The sequence below is a fragment of the Sesamum indicum genome, unplaced genomic scaffold (genome assembly GCF_000512975.1).
Source record: "Sesamum indicum cultivar Zhongzhi No. 13 unplaced genomic scaffold, S_indicum_v1.0 scaffold00219, whole genome shotgun sequence".
NCBI lineage: Eukaryota > Viridiplantae > Streptophyta > Magnoliopsida > Lamiales > Pedaliaceae > Sesamum > Sesamum indicum.
Genome location: NW_011628113.1, coordinates 19,269 through 41,190, shown reverse-complemented (window position 1 = coordinate 41,190; position 21,922 = coordinate 19,269). Strand labels below are relative to the sequence as shown.

The window sequence follows — 21,922 nt, the reverse complement described above, 5'->3', positions numbered from 1 at the left end:
AATATCTATTCTCAGAGACCAAAAGCTGATCCTATAACATATCGAGGAGTAGAAAACTTGTTAGAGATGTTGTTGCATTACGACCAAGTACGCATTCATACAACTCTAAGTCGGGGTTCATTTGATCTGAAATTATTGTATACGAGTTTTCAAATCTACCATTATCTTTGTAGTTATTGTTTTATTTCGGTTCATCACTTTGTGGATAAATTCCCAACAGATCTCATCATATTATCTTCCATGATTCTTTGAAATTCCTCGCTCTTTCTATTTCTCCCTCTCTTGCTCTTTGTTTCTCGTTATCTTAGTGTGATGCCTATGTTTGTGTTCTTTATTGCTCTTCGACTTCTCTTTTATTTTCACTCTTGCATTTCTCCTCCTTGAAATGGTCCCTTTTATCACATAGACGATGTCCTGCCTCATATTGATTATTGTATATGTTAATTGCCTGAACAAAGCATAATTAATTACTTTCCTAGCCTGTATTATTTGTTTCACTACAAAAGGTTTTACCTATTGAAGTATTTTTGTTTTTGATGCTATTATTTGCTTAAAAATATATAAAATATAAAATTTGTACATTGTCACCTCCGAGGAAGAATGAATCATATCGGAATATAATATTATCGAGTGATATCATCATATTATCTTCCACGACTCTTTAAAAGTTTTGCTCTTTCTCTTGCACCTGGTCTTGATTCCATTATCTTAGTGTGCATGTGCGTGTGCATACCTGGACACTATTAGTTACTCAATTTACACCATTTACAACATCAATTTCCTTTCAGTGACCCCAAAATAATGGTTCTAAGTCTAAAAGTATTCTTTTTCCCCATAACTACCTTCTTGTTAAAGCAATGATGTGATGCTTGTAACTTTCATCTAATATATCCTGACTTTTTTGGTTTGTAATTCTGCAGGTTATCCACTTTCGCTCCTTGGGAAGGCCCGAAAAAGATGAATTTTGTTTACAAGTATGAGTTCAATAAGACAGACTTTTAATTCTAGAGTGTAATTTCCTATGTTATGATTGGTAATATTGATCCACTTAACGCTCCTAGACAAATTTCACTAATTGTGAAGGTCAAAGCTTGATTCATATGATGATGTTGTTAAGAGAGCAGCAAACCAACTCGCAGTCGATGATCCGTCCAAACTACGGCTTATATTACACAATATCTATTCTCAGAGACCAAAAGCTGATCCTATAACATATCGAGGAGTAGAAACTTGTTAGAGATGCTGCTGCATTACGACCAAGTACGCATTCATACAACTCTAAGTCGGGGTTCATTTGATCTGAAATTATTGTATACGAGTTTTCAAATCTACCATTATCTTTGTAGTTATTGTTTTATTTGGGTTCATCACTTTGTGGATAAATTCCCAACAGATCTCATCATATTATCTTCCATGATTCTTTGAAATTCCTCGCTCTTTCTATTTCTCCCTCTCTTGCTCTTTGTTTCTCGTTATCTTAGTGTGATGCCTATGTTTGTGTTCTTTATTGCTCTTCGACTTCTCTTTTATTTTCACTCTTGCATTTCTCCTCCTTGAAATGGTCCCTTTTATCACATAGACGATGTCCTGCCTCATATTGATTATTGTATATGTTAATTGCCTGAACAAAGCATAATTAATTACTTTCCTAGCCTGTATTATTTGTTTCACTACAAAAGGTTTTACCTATTGAAGTATTTTTGTTTTTGATGCTATTATTTGCTTAAAAATATATAAAATATAAAATTTGTACATTGTCACCTCCGAGGAAGAATGAATCATATCGGAATATAATATTATCGAGTGATATCATCATATTATCTTCCACGACTCTTTAAAAGTTTTGCTCTTTCTCTTGCACCTGGTCTTGATTCCATTATCTTAGTGTGCATGTGCGTGTGCATACCTGGACACTATTAGTTACTCAATTTACACCATTTACAACATCAATTTCCTTTCAGTGACCCCAAAATAATGGTTCTAAGTCTAAAAGTATTCTTTTTCCCCATAACTACCTTCTTGTTAAAGCAATGATGTGATGCTTGTAACTTTCATCTAATATATCCTGACTTTTTTGGTTTGTAATTCTGCAGGTTATCCACTTTCGCTCCTTGGGAAGGCCCGAAAAAGATGAATTTTGTTTACAAGTATGAGTTCAATAAGACAGACTTTTAATTCTAGAGTGTAATTTCCTATGTTATGATTGGTAATATTGATCCACTTAACGCTCCTAGACAAATTTCACTAATTGTGAAGGTCAAAGCTTGATTCATATGATGATGTTGTTAAGAGAGCAGCAAACCAACTCGCAGTCGATGATCCGTCCAAACTACGGCTTATATTACACAATATCTATTCTCAGAGACCAAAAGCTGATCCTATAACATATCGAGGAGTAGAAACTTGTTAGAGATGCTGCTGCATTACGACCAAGTACGCATTCATACAACTCTAAGTCGGGGTTCATTTGATCTGAAATTATTGTATACGAGTTTTCAAATCTACCATTATCTTTGTAGTTATTGTTTTATTTGGGTTCATCACTTTGTGGATAAATTCCCAACAGATCTCATCATATTATCTTCCATGATTCTTTGAAATTCCTCGCTCTTTCTATTTCTCCCTCTCTTGCTCTTTGTTTCTCGTTATCTTAGTGTGATGCCTATGTTTGTGTTCTTTATTGCTCTTCGACTTCTCTTTTATTTTCACTCTTGCATTTCTCCTCCTTGAAATGGTCCCTTTTATCACATAGACGATGTCCTGCCTCATATTGATTATTGTATATGTTAATTGCCTGAACAAAGCATAATTAATTACTTTCCTAGCCTGTATTATTTGTTTCACTACAAAAGGTTTTACCTATTGAAGTATTTTTGTTTTTGATGCTATTATTTGCTTAAAAATATATAAAATATAAAATTTGTACATTGTCACCTCCGAGGAAGAATGAATCATATCGGAATATAATATTATCGAGTGATATCATCATATTATCTTCCACGACTCTTTAAAAGTTTTGCTCTTTCTCTTGCACCTGGTCTTGATTCCATTATCTTAGTGTGCATGTGCGTGTGCATACCTGGACACTATTAGTTACTCAATTTACACCATTTACAACATCAATTTCCTTTCAGTGACCCCAAAATAATGGTTCTAAGTCTAAAAGTATTCTTTTTCCCCATAACTACCTTCTTGTTAAAGCAATGATGTGATGCTTGTAACTTTCATCTAATATATCCTGACTTTTTTGGTTTGTAATTCTGCAGGTTATCCACTTTCGCTCCTTGGGAAGGCCCGAAAAAGATGAATTTTGTTTACAAGTATGAGTTCAATAAGACAGACTTTTAATTCTAGAGTGTAATTTCCTATGTTATGATTGGTAATATTGATCCACTTAACGCTCCTAGACAAATTTCACTAATTGTGAAGGTCAAAGCTTGATTCATATGATGATGTTGTTAAGAGAGCAGCAAACCAACTCGCAGTCGATGATCCGTCCAAACTACGGCTTATATTACACAATATCTATTCTCAGAGACCAAAAGCTGATCCTATAACATATCGAGGAGTAGAAACTTGTTAGAGATGCTGCTGCATTACGACCAAGTACGCATTCATACAACTCTAAGTCGGGGTTCATTTGATCTGAAATTATTGTATACGAGTTTTCAAATCTACCATTATCTTTGTAGTTATTGTTTTATTTGGGTTCATCACTTTGTGGATAAATTCCCAACAGATCTCATCATATTATCTTCCATGATTCTTTGAAATTCCTCGCTCTTTCTATTTCTCCCTCTCTTGCTCTTTGTTTCTCGTTATCTTAGTGTGATGCCTATGTTTGTGTTCTTTATTGCTCTTCGACTTCTCTTTTATTTTCACTCTTGCATTTCTCCTCCTTGAAATGGTCCCTTTTATCACATAGACGATGTCCTGCCTCATATTGATTATTGTATATGTTAATTGCCTGAACAAAGCATAATTAATTACTTTCCTAGCCTGTATTATTTGTTTCACTACAAAAGGTTTTACCTATTGAAGTATTTTTGTTTTTGATGCTATTATTTGCTTAAAAATATATAAAATATAAAATTTGTACATTGTCACCTCCGAGGAAGAATGAATCATATCGGAATATAATATTATCGAGTGATATCATCATATTATCTTCCACGACTCTTTAAAAGTTTTGCTCTTTCTCTTGCACCTGGTCTTGATTCCATTATCTTAGTGTGCATGTGCGTGTGCATACCTGGACACTATTAGTTACTCAATTTACACCATTTACAACATCAATTTCCTTTCAGTGACCCCAAAATAATGGTTCTAAGTCTAAAAGTATTCTTTTTCCCCATAACTACCTTCTTGTTAAAGCAATGATGTGATGCTTGTAACTTTCATCTAATATATCCTGACTTTTTTGGTTTGTAATTCTGCAGGTTATCCACTTTCGCTCCTTGGGAAGGCCCGAAAAAGATGAATTTTGTTTACAAGTATGAGTTCAATAAGACAGACTTTTAATTCTAGAGTGTAATTTCCTATGTTATGATTGGTAATATTGATCCACTTAACGCTCCTAGACAAATTTCACTAATTGTGAAGGTCAAAGCTTGATTCATATGATGATGTTGTTAAGAGAGCAGCAAACCAACTCGCAGTCGATGATCCGTCCAAACTACGGCTTATATTACACAATATCTATTCTCAGAGACCAAAAGCTGATCCTATAACATATCGAGGAGTAGAAACTTGTTAGAGATGCTGCTGCATTACGACCAAGTACGCATTCATACAACTCTAAGTCGGGGTTCATTTGATCTGAAATTATTGTATACGAGTTTTCAAATCTACCATTATCTTTGTAGTTATTGTTTTATTTGGGTTCATCACTTTGTGGATAAATTCCCAACAGATCTCATCATATTATCTTCCATGATTCTTTGAAATTCCTCGCTCTTTCTATTTCTCCCTCTCTTGCTCTTTGTTTCTCGTTATCTTAGTGTGATGCCTATGTTTGTGTTCTTTATTGCTCTTCGACTTCTCTTTTATTTTCACTCTTGCATTTCTCCTCCTTGAAATGGTCCCTTTTATCACATAGACGATGTCCTGCCTCATATTGATTATTGTATATGTTAATTGCCTGAACAAAGCATAATTAATTACTTTCCTAGCCTGTATTATTTGTTTCACTACAAAAGGTTTTACCTATTGAAGTATTTTTGTTTTTGATGCTATTATTTGCTTAAAAATATATAAAATATAAAATTTGTACATTGTCACCTCCGAGGAAGAATGAATCATATCGGAATATAATATTATCGAGTGATATCATCATATTATCTTCCACGACTCTTTAAAAGTTTTGCTCTTTCTCTTGCACCTGGTCTTGATTCCATTATCTTAGTGTGCATGTGCGTGTGCATACCTGGACACTATTAGTTACTCAATTTACACCATTTACAACATCAATTTCCTTTCAGTGACCCCAAAATAATGGTTCTAAGTCTAAAAGTATTCTTTTTCCCCATAACTACCTTCTTGTTAAAGCAATGATGTGATGCTTGTAACTTTCATCTAATATATCCTGACTTTTTTGGTTTGTAATTCTGCAGGTTATCCACTTTCGCTCCTTGGGAAGGCCCGAAAAAGATGAATTTTGTTTACAAGTATGAGTTCAATAAGACAGACTTTTAATTCTAGAGTGTAATTTCCTATGTTATGATTGGTAATATTGATCCACTTAACGCTCCTAGACAAATTTCACTAATTGTGAAGGTCAAAGCTTGATTCATATGATGATGTTGTTAAGAGAGCAGCAAACCAACTCGCAGTCGATGATCCGTCCAAACTACGGCTTATATTACACAATATCTATTCTCAGAGACCAAAAGCTGATCCTATAACATATCGAGGAGTAGAAACTTGTTAGAGATGCTGCTGCATTACGACCAAGTACGCATTCATACAACTCTAAGTCGGGGTTCATTTGATCTGAAATTATTGTATACGAGTTTTCAAATCTACCATTATCTTTGTAGTTATTGTTTTATTTGGGTTCATCACTTTGTGGATAAATTCCCAACAGATCTCATCATATTATCTTCCATGATTCTTTGAAATTCCTCGCTCTTTCTATTTCTCCCTCTCTTGCTCTTTGTTTCTCGTTATCTTAGTGTGATGCCTATGTTTGTGTTCTTTATTGCTCTTCGACTTCTCTTTTATTTTCACTCTTGCATTTCTCCTCCTTGAAATGGTCCCTTTTATCACATAGACGATGTCCTGCCTCATATTGATTATTGTATATGTTAATTGCCTGAACAAAGCATAATTAATTACTTTCCTAGCCTGTATTATTTGTTTCACTACAAAAGGTTTTACCTATTGAAGTATTTTTGTTTTTGATGCTATTATTTGCTTAAAAATATATAAAATATAAAATTTGTACATTGTCACCTCCGAGGAAGAATGAATCATATCGGAATATAATATTATCGAGTGATATCATCATATTATCTTCCACGACTCTTTAAAAGTTTTGCTCTTTCTCTTGCACCTGGTCTTGATTCCATTATCTTAGTGTGCATGTGCGTGTGCATACCTGGACACTATTAGTTACTCAATTTACACCATTTACAACATCAATTTCCTTTCAGTGACCCCAAAATAATGGTTCTAAGTCTAAAAGTATTCTTTTTCCCCATAACTACCTTCTTGTTAAAGCAATGATGTGATGCTTGTAACTTTCATCTAATATATCCTGACTTTTTTGGTTTGTAATTCTGCAGGTTATCCACTTTCGCTCCTTGGGAAGGCCCGAAAAAGATGAATTTTGTTTACAAGTATGAGTTCAATAAGACAGACTTTTAATTCTAGAGTGTAATTTCCTATGTTATGATTGGTAATATTGATCCACTTAACGCTCCTAGACAAATTTCACTAATTGTGAAGGTCAAAGCTTGATTCATATGATGATGTTGTTAAGAGAGCAGCAAACCAACTCGCAGTCGATGATCCGTCCAAACTACGGCTTATATTACACAATATCTATTCTCAGAGACCAAAAGCTGATCCTATAACATATCGAGGAGTAGAAACTTGTTAGAGATGCTGCTGCATTACGACCAAGTACGCATTCATACAACTCTAAGTCGGGGTTCATTTGATCTGAAATTATTGTATACGAGTTTTCAAATCTACCATTATCTTTGTAGTTATTGTTTTATTTGGGTTCATCACTTTGTGGATAAATTCCCAACAGATCTCATCATATTATCTTCCATGATTCTTTGAAATTCCTCGCTCTTTCTATTTCTCCCTCTCTTGCTCTTTGTTTCTCGTTATCTTAGTGTGATGCCTATGTTTGTGTTCTTTATTGCTCTTCGACTTCTCTTTTATTTTCACTCTTGCATTTCTCCTCCTTGAAATGGTCCCTTTTATCACATAGACGATGTCCTGCCTCATATTGATTATTGTATATGTTAATTGCCTGAACAAAGCATAATTAATTACTTTCCTAGCCTGTATTATTTGTTTCACTACAAAAGGTTTTACCTATTGAAGTATTTTTGTTTTTGATGCTATTATTTGCTTAAAAATATATAAAATATAAAATTTGTACATTGTCACCTCCGAGGAAGAATGAATCATATCGGAATATAATATTATCGAGTGATATCATCATATTATCTTCCACGACTCTTTAAAAGTTTTGCTCTTTCTCTTGCACCTGGTCTTGATTCCATTATCTTAGTGTGCATGTGCGTGTGCATACCTGGACACTATTAGTTACTCAATTTACACCATTTACAACATCAATTTCCTTTCAGTGACCCCAAAATAATGGTTCTAAGTCTAAAAGTATTCTTTTTCCCCATAACTACCTTCTTGTTAAAGCAATGATGTGATGCTTGTAACTTTCATCTAATATATCCTGACTTTTTTGGTTTGTAATTCTGCAGGTTATCCACTTTCGCTCCTTGGGAAGGCCCGAAAAAGATGAATTTTGTTTACAAGTATGAGTTCAATAAGTTGATTTTGGGCTTTAGTGTGGTATTTTCTGACCAAAATTCATACCTATTAGTTTAAACCTACGTAAAAGGTTCCCAACTTAGTCTTTCTTTATGGTACTTGTTTCTCTTTATATTTATCGTAATAAAAAATATTCTTTCTTGCATTCCGCCTACATGGTCGGATTTACCTTTTTATTTTTGTACACTCCGCCTACATGGTCGGATTTACCTTTTTACTGTTGTGCATTCCGCCTACATGGTCGGTTCTTCCTACCGCCTCATGGCCGGATTTAAATTTTTATTATTTTCTTCGATCCCCCAAAGAAATGCCGGAAACAAATGGTGGTGGCCTGTGCACGTGGTTATTTGCAGAAGCTCGTCGGGTGGGCTGGCGCAAGTTAATGGGGACTCTTTCTCAGGCCTTAAGTTGAGCAACAACAGAAGAGGTGACTGAGTTCGTTTTAATCTGTATGTACAGTAATTTTCTGTAATTTTTTCTTATATTCATTCTGTTTAATATTGAGCTTTAGCTTGTGGTTGCAGTCTATCAAAAAATTGATGTTAGCAAATCTAACACAAAAATGCTGAGTATACAATGAAGTTGATGAGAGCAATCCAGGAGAGTGTGGTTATTAGGACTAATGGAGAGTGAATATCCAGATTTCAGCATTGAAGAGAAGTTAAATGCTTTTGTTGCGTTGATTGATCTACTCAGAGTTGGTTCCAGTATTAAAATGGAGGTAACCCTTTCATTTTTTTTAATAGCTCCTTTATGCATTTTGTTATAAGGGTCAGTATGTTTCTTTTTCTCTCTACACAAATCTCTTGTTTGCAGTTTCTAATTTGTGATTTTGCTTTCTGAGTGTTAATTGAAGAAATTCTATGACTGTTGTATACCCATATGTTGAAAATGATCTTGAAAAAAGTGATTCTCATAATTGGAATGACATCCGGAAAAAAGTGACTTGCCTTGCCTTCTGTAACTCATTTTGATAGATGCCGTGTTAATTAAAATTCATGTAAACTGAGAATTAATTTGTTCTTGTGGTATTCACTATGCTCTTGCGAGCTTGGAGCTTCAAGCTTCTCAATAACACTTGTAGCCACAACCTTGTAGCCACATAATAACACTTGGCAGGGAATGAAAACAGTTGTTGAACTGAGGAGGGTAACCTTCGAGTCACGGTCAAACACGGATTCACTTTGCACGGTGAGAACATCTACATTCTAATGTAGCTCTTTTCCATTCCTACTTCAATCTTAGAAAAGAAACAGGATTAATAAACAAACTTATTTTTTCATTTATTTGTGTTGTTTACTAACCATTCATTTCCTTTTGCTTACAGCCTATTGCCATGAGCCAATGAAGTTCATTCCATTGGGTAGAGTTGTTTTAAATTTATGAGATGAGCTTCTGATTGATAATTTTTATGAATAATAAGACCTCATATTTTTTTAATCATTATATTAATTTAAAATATAAATGAAGAGATTAATTTTTAAATGTAGAGGGGTATAAATATCTGTATATATTTAATTAGTTATTAGGTTATAAATTTAAATTATTTATACGAATAAAGTTTTTCGGAAACGAATTATAAATTTATTATTTTATTAACTTTTTTTATTGAATTTGTATATACAGTAAAAATTAGATGTGGTGTTATAAATTTTTAATTTAGAAATCACGTGTATTAATTATTTAAATAAAATTATTAATTATATTCTTTTTTATAACTAAATATATATGTATGTATGGAAATGAATTATGCACAGGGGGTTTTGAGGAATGCATGGTAGGTGGGGAGTGATCAATGCACTGAGCCCAATCGAATATATATTTTAAATTATTTTAATTTACAACTCCTCAATCATCAGTTCTTCATAATCCAAATTTTAGTTATCTAATAACAAGCGAATAATCAACAATTTAGTATAAATGTATTTATTTACTAGTACATATATTTTGGACTAAATTAAATGAATGGATTGTTATTAAATTTTTATAAAAATTGAATCTGTATAGATAAGGAGTTATTTTAAATTAAATATTTATTAGGAAGGGGTAGTGTTTATGGGAATAAATATTAGAAGAATTTTATTTTATTAATTACGTAATTAAATTTTTATTTAATCTATTAACAAAAACTAGTTATTAAATTGTAATTTTATATAAAGTATTTAGTTTTCAAAAATGGTAGAGATATAAATAATTAAATTTAAATTAAATTTTTTTTAGTATAATTAAATGTAACCTACCACTTAATAGTTGAGATTTAATTGATGTATTAATTTATATTTATATTAGTTTAAAATTTGAATTATTTTATTTAGTTTTTTGGTTGAATCCTAAAAGTTATTTGATTAATATATTAATAAAAATTAGTTCGGTTATGAATTTAAGTTACAAAGATTAAGAATTATTTTATTTTTATTTATAACCAATATTTAAATATGTCACCTCTTAACAATTAAAGTATTAAATTAGATACACTATTGTTTGTTAAATACTATTAATAAAATTGTATAAATATTTTACATTGATTCGTCAAAGCAATATTTAATGGAATGAATTTTAAATTGTTTTATTAATTATTTATTGAATATATTATTAAAATTAGTGACTAGGCTATAAATTTAAATTAATAAATTATCATACTTGAATAAATTTTGTTTTAATTTTTAAAATTAGAAGATTATTTTTTTTATTTTTATAAATTATTTTCAATTTCTAAAATTAAAAAATTATTTTATCAAAAAGTAGAACATATATTTATGGGATTGCATATTATAACAACATATATATTTTTTGTGTTATTTATTTAATTTGTATGTAATTTGCAAATTTTATAAAATTAATTACTAGGTTATAAATTTAAATTAAATAATTATCACATTTTTATAATTATTTTAAATTTTTATAATTAGAAGACTAATTTTTAATTTTTATTCGCAAAAGGTAGAGTTGTTATATTTATGGGATTGAATAATAGTTATATTTGTTTAATATTGTTTATTACACCTCTGAAATTATTGTTGAATAATTATTATTAATGTATTCACACTTGTATATTTTTAGAGCAGATTTTTTTTTTTCTATATAGACTTTATTATCAAAAGGTAGAGGGTAAAAGCAATATTTATGGGAATTTATATAAATTATATTAATTCTTTTTTATAATTTATATAAATAATTTAAATTATATTAATTCTTTTTTTTATAATTGTACTTCTTAATAATTAAAAAACACTAAATTAGTAATATGTAAATATAAATTACTTAGTAGGTTATAATATGAATTACATTTATATTTCGTGTATTATTTGTATTTTAAATAATTTATTGGATCTGTATATAATAAAAATTTAAATTAATTCATTGTATGGATTAATTTTTATTTAGGATAAAGGGGTTGTCAAAGCTTTTCATTGAGAATGAATATATGATTACACTTAAATTAAATTGTTTTATCAACTTTTTTATTGAATCATATATATATTAAATTATTTATTTAATATATTCATTAGTGACTAGATTATAAGTTGCATTAAAAAGTTTATTACACTTGTATAATTTCATTTAGAGAGGGTGTCAAAATAATTATTTATGTAAATGAACAATATAATTTTATATATTCTTTTATAATTTTATTGAATTCGTTTATAGAGTATAAATTATTTATTTAATAAATTAATAAAATTAGTTACTAGATTATAAATTTAAATTAAAAAATTGTATTCTTATACTTATATAATTTTTCTATAACTTTATGTTATTAACTTTAATGAATCTGTAATAATTACATTTTTTAATAATTAGAATATTAAATTATTTACCTAATATATCAATAATATTAGTTGTTATGTTATAAATTTAAATTAAAAAAGTCTCATACTTCTACAAATTATTTTAAATTTTTAAAATTAATTAATTTGTTATTTGAAAAAGGTAAATCCGACCATGTAGGCGGAATGCAAGAAAGAATATTTTTTATTACGATAAATATAAAGAGAAACGAGTACCATAAGGAAAGACTAAGTTGGGAACCTTTTACATAGGTTTAAACTAATAGGTATGAACTTTGGTCAGAAAATACCACACTAAAGCCCAAAAACAACGCCAAAAATTGGCAAAACCGGGCAGCAATGGCAAGGCCGATCTTATTCATACCCATAATTTAAACCGACGACCCAGAGAGCCTTATCATTAAGTTCCCTCAATTTCTCCTTATGTTTATCAGTAATGAAAAATACTCTTTTATATATATATATATATATATATATTATATATATACATCTATATAGCCATGCTATCTCTGTTATACTTGGATAATTCAGCAGCAGCAACTTAGCCTTGCATTAGGCTAAAAACAGAAACAAGAATGGAAATAACGAATGCAAAAATTTAAATAAGAAAACTGATGGGTGGCTTCTTCTTATGCCAAATGAAAGTTTTTATAACTAAGGGAAAGGAAAGAAATTACAAGTGGAAATGCCTCAGCTTCAACACATGAAGGCTTCCGAGGGCTTACAGAAAAAAGGGGGGAGAAGGTCCTATTTATAACCAGTGGGTTCGGACTTGAAATCAATTCTTCACGTCTGCATGGCCTCCATCTGCCAAGTGTCCTCTCATTTTCGCCCAGTGTCCTTTTATTTTCGACACGTGTCATTCGGTCAATTTTTGTTGACTTGCCATGCTGTCAGTTCATTTCTTCATGAGTCTGGAGAAGCTACTTCCTTCCGACTCTGATCCCGACTGCTTGTGATCTTCTTTGTCTTCAGATGATTCTGAAATGTCCATTTTTTATTTTCCTTTAAGTGTCTCCCGGATTCCTTTAAAAAGATTGTCAAGGAATTCTTCTTGAGAAGATTCTTCAAATAGATTTTGAGCTTCCCCAGCGAGACAAGAAAATTTATTTTTCCCATTTTTGCTTGAGGTCTCCATGGGAGAAGCAATTCACGAAAGATTCTTTTTCAAATCATTTTTCATTTGCTTGAGGTATTCCTCAATCATCTGATTTTTAGTGATTACCCCTTTCTTATTCAGAATTCTCTGGGAGATATGCTCAAAAGAATTGGGTGCCTGATTTTCTTCCTTTTCTGCAAGAACTTTATATTCTTGCAATTTTCCCTCCATCTCATTGATGATCTCTTGACCATAGTATTTCTTGGTCTCGGGATCAATTTGCCTTGTTCCAGAATTTCGAACAAAACCTCCTTTTTATGCAAAGGATTTTCTGTAGGGTAATTCCTACCTCTGGCAGCCATTTCCAGATCCATGGGATAGAGAATTCAGTGAAAGGTAATTCCTACCTCTGGCAGCCATTTCCAGATCCATGGGATAGAGAATTCAGTGAAAAAATAGAGTGAAGTCATTCCTTCTATCAATTTCCTTGATTTTTCTGCTTGTATTATTTTCGGCGAATAATTTAGCCATTCTGTATAATATTCCTGGAAGATTGCAGGAAGAATAGTAATTGACGGGCCGAAGCTTATCCACCATTGGTATACCCAATTTGGTATCTCTTGTTGAAAAACTAGTGGACAAATTTTGAAAAACCATGTGTGTTTTCTTTTATAATTTTCATAAAGAAAAGCCTTATTGAACGCTTCAACATAATCTCAGTAGTTAAATTTTATTGTATTTTTTAACTCTGAGTGAAAGTATTCTTTTTCCCCTAAGGGGTTAATTTCCCATTCAACAGCAGTGATGAATTTTTTAATTACTGCTTTGGAATAATTGAACTCCTTCCCATTGCTAGAAAATGTGTGATTAATTTCAACATTTTGAGTAGCCTTAAGGATTTATTCGTAATGTGCCCTAGGCTTATATGACCCTGCTGGAAAAGATGCAACATTAAGATACCTTTTCATTAGATACCATGGGTCATTTTCCCACCTCAAGTCATCATTCTCAAGGAGTATAATTATCTCGTGGTGTTTGCTAAATTTGTAATTAATCAATTCATCTTCATCTTCCTGCAACATTTTTGCATAAGAGGCTGATGATTCATCAGTCGTTAATTTCTTATGTTCCTTTTTAAATTCAAGGAACTGTTTGAAGAGTTAATTTTCTTCTTCAGGGATGTTATTAAATTTTCCTATTCCTGAAATATTTTCTCTTACTAAGGCTCTATTCCCATGCCTGACAATATCACCGGCTCGGAACCTACCTCCTCTCTGATTAGAGGAGGAATTTCTTCCTCTTCCCCTTTGGGGGAGCATTCCTGAAAAACAAAGATGATTCATTAGCCCGCATAAAGACCAGCAATTTGCTGATGGTATAGCAAATTTGCTATCCAAAGCTGTTTCATACGATTTTCTGCAGTGACATTTGCATCTGGAATATCAGAAATTACTTTCTTGACTTTATCAATTCGTTTTCTGATTATTTTTTGAATTCTTTTTAATCTTGTCTTATATTCAATTGGTTCGTCCCAAAATTTTCAATGGTAAATAGGCCAATGAACTCCATTCATAAAATATCTCTCTCCTATGACCATTTCTTCAATCCAACCATTTGGAATTGTTGAGGAAATATTCATTCCTCTAAATATTTCATTATCAAATTCATCCAGATTTATTTCCATCAATATATTCTCTTGAAAGGAAATCAGGGAGACTATTTGTCTCTCCTTTAATATATTCAATGGAGAAATTAAATGGGGCAAGATATGCCTGCCATCTAGCAAATATTTGTTTAGAAACATCATGTTTAAAATCTTTATTAAACATAAATTTAGCAGCAGAACAATCTGTCCTAATGGTGAATTCTTGATTAAGTAAATCATCTTGAAATTTTAAAACACATTTAACAATTGCAAGGACTTCTTTAGCAACCGTAGCATAATTTCTTTGGGCTGCTTTCCATTTCCCTGAATGGAATCTAACTAAGAATTCTTGTTTATTTTCGTCAATTTGTTTTAGTATTCCTCTAAATTCAATATCAGAGGCATCTGTTTCAATAATTTTCTTCCAATTTGGATTAGCAAGAGTTAAACATGGTAATGATTTTACCTTTTGTTTAATTAACCTAACTGCTCTTGTATGTTTATTAGTCCATTCTGATGGGTTCTTCTTAAGCCTATCATACAATATTGCTGTATCTTGGGCAAGGTTCTTATAGTAGGGGGCTATATAATTTAGACTTGCGTTCTTCTTAAGCCTATCATACAATATTGCTGTATCTTGGGCAAGGTTCTTATAGTAGGGGGCTATATAATTTAGACTTGCCTAGAAATCTTTGTAGTTGAGTTTTATCAGTAATTTTATCAGGGAATTTATCAGTGAATTCAATACTTCTATTGATGGGTATAATCTCTCCCTTTTCAATATGATGGCCAAGAAATCTGACTTTTGTTTGAAAAATGCTCATTTTTTATTTTGATAAAACCAAACCATTTTGGATATCTTGGGCAAGGTTCTTATAGTAGGGGGCTATATAATTTAGACTTGCCTAGAAATCTTTGTAGTTGAGTTTTATCAGTAATTTTATCAGGGAATTTATCAGTGAATTCAATACTTCTATTGATGGGTATAATCTCTCCCTTTTCAATATGATGGCCAAGAAATCTGACTTTTGTTTGAAAAATGCTCATTTTTTATTTTGATAAAACCAAACCATTTTGGATAACTAAGGTTTTAAACAATTCTAAATGCTTAAAATGGTCCTCAATACTATTTGAGAACACTAAGATATCATCAATATAAACAATGATGAAATTAGAGAATTGATTAAAAATATCATTCATAATATTTTGGAATTCTGAAGGAGCATTTTTTAGTCCAAATGGCATAACATTCCATTCATAATGTCCAAATGGGACAGTGAATGTTGTTTTGTATCTATCTGATTCATTTATTTGAATTTGTCAATATCCTGATTTCAAGTCAAATTTTGAGAAAATTATTGCCCTATGTAACCTGTCTAACAAGTCCTTTTTATTAGGAATCGGATACCTTATCCATTTTAAGACTTTATTAAGAGGTTTGTAGTTTATTACGAGTCTAGGTTTTCCTCTTTCTTTTTCTGCATGTTTGTTAACATAAAATGCAGTACATGACCATGGTGACTTTGAAGATCTAATTAGTTTTTTCTCAATTAAAGAATTAATTTCATTTTTACATAATTCTAAGTATTCACTATTCATCTGGCATGGTCTTGCCTTAGTGGGGATGTTCGCTTCTGAAAATTCACTTTCATAAGGAAGGTTAACAATATATTTTTTTCTATGCCAAAATGCATTGGGATGTTCATCACATATTTCTAGTTCAAATTTATTCTGGATCATTTTAATCTTCCCTTGTAATTTAGGATTTTTAAGTAATTCATTTATCTGTATTGAATTTATTTCGTCCTTAATAAAGTATATTTGGTTAGTTTTAGATATTATTAAATCTTTTATTTCATTTATAACCCTGTCTATTGGTTGGGTGATGAATTCAAATTTTATTATTTCATTATCATAGGTTCCTATTATACCTTTTTCATTAATATTTTTTATCGGAAAAATCTTTTTAAGGAAAGGTGTTCCAAGGATAATTTCATTTGTTAAATCTTTTATTAGCAAGAAGCTTGTTGGAATACATTTTTTATTATTACATATGTAAGATTTTGGAATTTTAAAGCTTATATTTAGTTTTTGGCCATTGGCAGATGATAAAGAGTGGGTCGTTTTTTCAAAATACCTTGTAGGTATAAGGTCTTCTTTAATACAGTTAATATCTGCTCCACTGTCAACAAGAGCCGTAAATGTTTTCCTAAAATTGTTATTTATTAAGAGATCAATTTTGACATTCCATTTTTGACTAGTGACTATTTCTAAAGTGGATAAAAATTCTTCCTCGTATTTTTCTTCTTCTATTTTCTTATTCTTACTAATTTCAATCCTTTCAAGTCTGTTTGTAAGAGACTGGTTGTATTTTTTAATATTCTTTATCTCTTCTTTTAACTTTTCGACTTCAATTTTGAGATCCTCTATAGTAGAGGGGTTATCTCTAATGGAATGTTTTTCATTAAGTAATTTCTTGACCTCAGCTATTGTATATGGTTCAAAGGGTTTATTAATAGTCCTATCATGAAATGGGATACGCTCAGATGTGGAGGCATTATTACTATCAATCTTGCTTAGGATAATGTCTCTAACTTCAGGATCCTTTATTTCCCTAAATAATTCAATAATATGATTATCTGTGAGAACATTTATTTTTCCCATTTCTTTAAATTTTGCCATTAATTCATAAAATTCTTGATGTGAATTTTCTTCCTGCCTACATGAGCAAGATGGCTCTTCTTCTTCAGATTCAGAAGTGGTTGATGAATATTCAAAATTCTCTTCGATATTTTTAAGTTCATTTTGCTTTTCCGATTCTTCTAATTCAGAGGATTCTTCTTTTTCTGAAAATATTACATTGAGTATTTCTTGTTTTTCTTCTTCTTGTAAATTAAGATTATTATTTTCTTTTTCAGCCTTCTAGCTTTTTTGTTTCTGCATCTATTAGCAAGATGATCTGTTTCTCTACAAATATAGCATCTTCTTATTTTTTTTGTGGTATTATTCTTAGCCTTCCACTCATTTTTTCTAGCTAAGTCTTTTTCTTTATTTATATCTTTTCTAAATTTTCTCTTTTTGTACCTTTTTTCCTTAAACCTCGAAGTTCTATTCCTAGAGATTTTTGATTTATCGGATGGTTTCATTTCTATCCCAAATCGGGCACAAAACTGTCCTAATTGGCTTTTCTCTGTCAAATTTTGCCTTTTAATTTGTTTGTTTAATCTAATTTCGTTGCATAAATTTAATTCTTCCTGAATGCAGGTTCCAATAAACTTCCCATACGTATATTGATTATAGTTTATGTGCAGGTCTCCTTTTCTTAGGACATTTCTAACCCTTTCTGCAAAAAGATGGGGGAGGCCGTCTATAAATTTAGACTTCCAATGAGAATCATTTGACTCTGGGAGTTCCATTACTCTACTGAGGAATACATCTTTGTACCATCTAAATGAAGTTAATGTTTTACATTTTAAATTCTGTAAAAGTGTTCGAATATTTTCACTATTATCTGACCATCTACCTGTAAAATGCTCAACTATGTTTATGCCTATGTATAAACTGCTTTCTCTTCTGAGATATTATTTTCAATTTTTACTGTATTTAATATTTCATCTTTATCAGTTTGGCTAAGATAATTATCCCACCATTCCTTTAATTGGCCAGTAAATCCAGCTATGATCATTTTAGCAATAGCTTTATCGGAATTATTATTTCCTTTACAAATAGTACTGTACATCATCATTCTATGTATAGTATTATAAATTTGTCTTTCTGTAAATCCATCAATGTTCCATTCATAAATTTATTTCCCATTATAACTATTTTGGTCAATTATCTCTTGTTCTTCATAAAGGACATCTTGGGGTGTTGGCCTAGGATAATAAAATTTGGTTTGCATTGGCTTCCTGGCGAATTTTTCTATTTTGTTAATTTCCTCCATAAATTCGTCTTCATAATCCTGAGGATCTCCTTCATTATTTAGAGTATTTAATTTTAGACTTTTAAATTTCTGATCTAATAGCTTTTCTAGGTCTCCTATAGGTTTTAAATTGAAACCTACAATATCCGGGGGTGATTGTATTGAGGGTCTTGCGATAATTTCTCCTCTTGTCTCTTCAACTATTGTTTTAGTTGAGTTAATTTCCTTTTGCCAATTCTTTTGCCACTCCATAATCTTATCTATCTTATTATTTAATTCCATAATTTGTTCTCCTATAACATTTAAGTATAAGTTGGCATAATTTTGCTTCTTTAGTAACTCATTTATTTCTGTTATTGTAACTATTAAGGTGTTATCTTCAATTAATCTGGAAAATGCTTTAAAATTAATCTCAGTTTCATTAGAATTCATTATGAAAGGTTGTTGAGGGGGAAAGACATTATTAAGGATTTTCCCGTTTTCTAGGAAATATTTTCTCTCTAACACATTTAAATATTGTTTTGAATATTTGGTTATAAACCATGGAACAAAGGTAACTTTCTTATTCCATACAGATAGTTCCTTATAGAATTGGTTTGAAATCTCATTTTGTTTGTCAGGTGGGAAATTTTTAAAAAACCATTTTCTAAAGGGTTCCCACCTTTTTTTTGAAAATTCTTCCTTAATTTCTTTTCTAGCCAGGGATCCCGGACTAAAGTCGATCATGTCTGTATAATTTTCCAATGGAATTTCATAGGCAATTATGTCTTGTGTGTTCATTTATAAACAAAAATTCGTTTCTGAAGTTAATTCTTCATTTAGTTTAGGATCCTTATAAACTCCTTTAACAATATTATTTGGTTGTATCCTTATTTCTTCAACCATATCATAATTTGAGCTATTAGTTTATTCTCTGATCTGGGATGTGGAATGAGTTCAATTATTCCAAAGCAGTAATTAAAAAATTCATCACTGCTGTTGAATGGGGAATTAACCCCTTAGGGGAAAAAGAATACTTTCACTCAAAGTTAAAAAATACAATAAAATTTAACTACTGGGATTATGTTGAAGCGTTCAATAAGGCTTTTCTTTATGAAAATTATAAAAGAAAACATACATGGTTTTTCAAAATTTGTCCACTAGTTTTTCAACAAGAGATACCAAATTGGGTATACCAATGGTGGATAAGCTTCGGCCCGTCAATTACTATTCTTCCTGCAATCTTCCAGGAATATTATACAGAATGGCTAAATTATTCGCCAAAAATAATACAAGCAGAAAAATCAAGGAAATGGATAGAAGGAATGGCTTCACTCTATTTTTTTCACTGAATTCTCTATCCCATGGATCTGGAAATGGCTGCCAGAGGTAGGAATTACCCTACAGAAAATCCCTTGCATAAAAAGGAGGTTTTGTTCGAAATTCTGGAACAAGCTAATGCAAATTGATCCCGAGACCAAGAAATACTATGGTCAAGAGATCATCAATGAGATGGAGGGAAAATTGCAAGAATATAAAGTTCTTGCAGAAAAAGAAGAAAATCAGGCACCCAATCCTCTTGAGCATATCTCCCAGAGAATTCTGAATAAGAAGGGGGTAATCACTAAAAATCAGATGATTGAGGAATACCTCAAGCAAATGGAAAATGATTTGAAAAAGAATCTTTCGGGAATTGCTTCTCCCATGGAGACCTCAAGCAAAAATGGGGAAAATAAATTTTCTTGTCTCGCTGGGGAAGCTCAAAATCCATTTGAAGAATTTTCTCAAGAAGAATTCCTTGACAATCTTTTTAAAGGAATCCGGGAGACACTTAAAGGAAAATAAAAAATGGACATTTCAGAATCATCTGAAGACAAAGAAGATCACAAGCAGTCGGGATCAGAGTCGGAAGGAAGTAGCTTCTCCAGACTCATGAAGAAATGAACTGACAGCATGGCAAGTCAACAAAAATTGACCGAATGACACGTGTCGAAAATAAGAGGACACTTGGCGAAAATGAGAGGACACTTGGCAGATGGAGGCCATGCGGACGTGAAGAATTGATTTCAAGTCCGAACCCACTGGTTATAAATAGGACCTTCTCCCCCCTTTTTTCTGTAAGCCCTCGGAAGCCTTCATGTGTTGAAGTTGAGGCATTTCCACTTGTAATTTCTTTCCTTTCCCTTAGTTATAAAAACTTTCATTTGGCATAAGAAGAAGCCACCCGTAAGTTTTCTTATTTAAATTTTTGCATTCGTTATTTCCATTCTTGTTTCTGTTTTTAGCCTAATGCAAGGCTAAGTTGCTGCTGCTGAATTATCCAAGTATAACAGAGATAGCATGGCTATATAGATGTATATATAGATATATATAATATATATATATATAAAAGAGTATTTTTCATTACTGATAAACATAAGGAGAAATTGAGGGAACTTAATGATAAGGCTCTCTAGGTCGTCGGTTTAAATTAAGGGTATGAATGAGGTCGGCCTTGCCATTGCTGCCCGGTTTTGCCAATTTTTGGCGTTGTTTTTGGGCTTTAGTGTGGTATTTTCGGACCAAAGTTCATACCTATTAGTTTAAACCTACGTAAAAGGTTCCCAACTTAGTCTTTCCTTATGGTACTCTTTTCCCATTATAACTATTTTGGTCAATTATCTCTTGTTCTTCATAAAGGACATCTTGGGGTGTTGGCCTAGGTGTTGCTAAGAGAAAAGACATTTTAACAGGATAATGCTAATAAATTTTCGCAGCAAACGTGGTGATTTTGATGCCAGATTAACTAATCCAAAAAAGCAGGATAAGAGAAAATTTGGTAAAATCCTTTTGACTTTCAGGCAGCAGGGACTCATAGACAGCAATAGCTTCTATAAGGAAACCGAGGAGGAAATTTTGTACCTTAAAGAAGCACTACTGGAAATGAAATCGCTAGACATCAGCGAAGAGAGCAAGCCTTCTCTTGAAAATGTCAAGAGGCTTATTCAAAGGAACTTCAGCGAAAATCCTCTGATAATGGAGATTAATAGATTTAATGGCATGAGCTACAACAACTAGCTGCAAAATCTAACGATTGCCCGAGGTTGCAAGAACCAGGCTATGTCTTGGACAAGCTGCTCCCAGCGACTTTACCAGAAGGGTTTTCGCCCGAAGAACGTGTGACGTTCGAGATGTAGCATGAGGACAACAACAAGGACGCAGTATCATATTAGCTTCAATTTCCAATGACATCCAAAAGCAATATGATAGGCTAGAAAACGTTCCATCAATAATGCTTCACATGGTCGAAGCTTGTACGATTCCTGATAGGAATATTAGATATACTGGTACAAACCAGATTTTCAATCGAATTTAGAAAACACTTTTGCTCCTTTAATGTAATCAATTAAGTGTTCTCTACTAGGAATGTAATAACCATCAAATTCTAATATCTTATTAATACCTTGATAGTTAATAACCAA

At 31.6% G+C, this 21,922-nt stretch overlaps 2 long non-coding RNA genes across 3 annotated transcripts; both read left to right on the top strand.

Moving 5' to 3' along the window:
- Positions 1–917: 917 nt before the first annotated feature.
- Positions 918–8,014, top strand: LOC105179828. Its single transcript, XR_849388.1, has 13 exons — positions 918–974; positions 1,084–1,260; positions 2,094–2,147; positions 2,257–2,433; positions 3,267–3,320; positions 3,430–3,606; positions 4,440–4,493; positions 4,603–4,779; positions 5,613–5,666; positions 5,776–5,952; positions 6,786–6,839; positions 6,949–7,125; positions 7,959–8,014. It is a non-coding gene; the product is annotated as an uncharacterized LOC105179828 (long non-coding RNA).
- A 321-nt stretch (positions 8,015–8,335) lies between these two features.
- LOC105179827 lies at positions 8,336–9,449 on the top strand. Of its 2 annotated transcripts, XR_849387.2 has the most exons (4): positions 8,336–8,455; positions 8,553–8,749; positions 9,161–9,219; positions 9,356–9,449. It is a non-coding gene; the product is annotated as an uncharacterized LOC105179827 (long non-coding RNA). The 2 variants fall into 2 exon arrangements; XR_002286405.1 differs by having other exon boundaries at positions 9,161–9,442.
- The last annotated feature ends 12,473 nt before the right edge of the window (positions 9,450–21,922 follow it).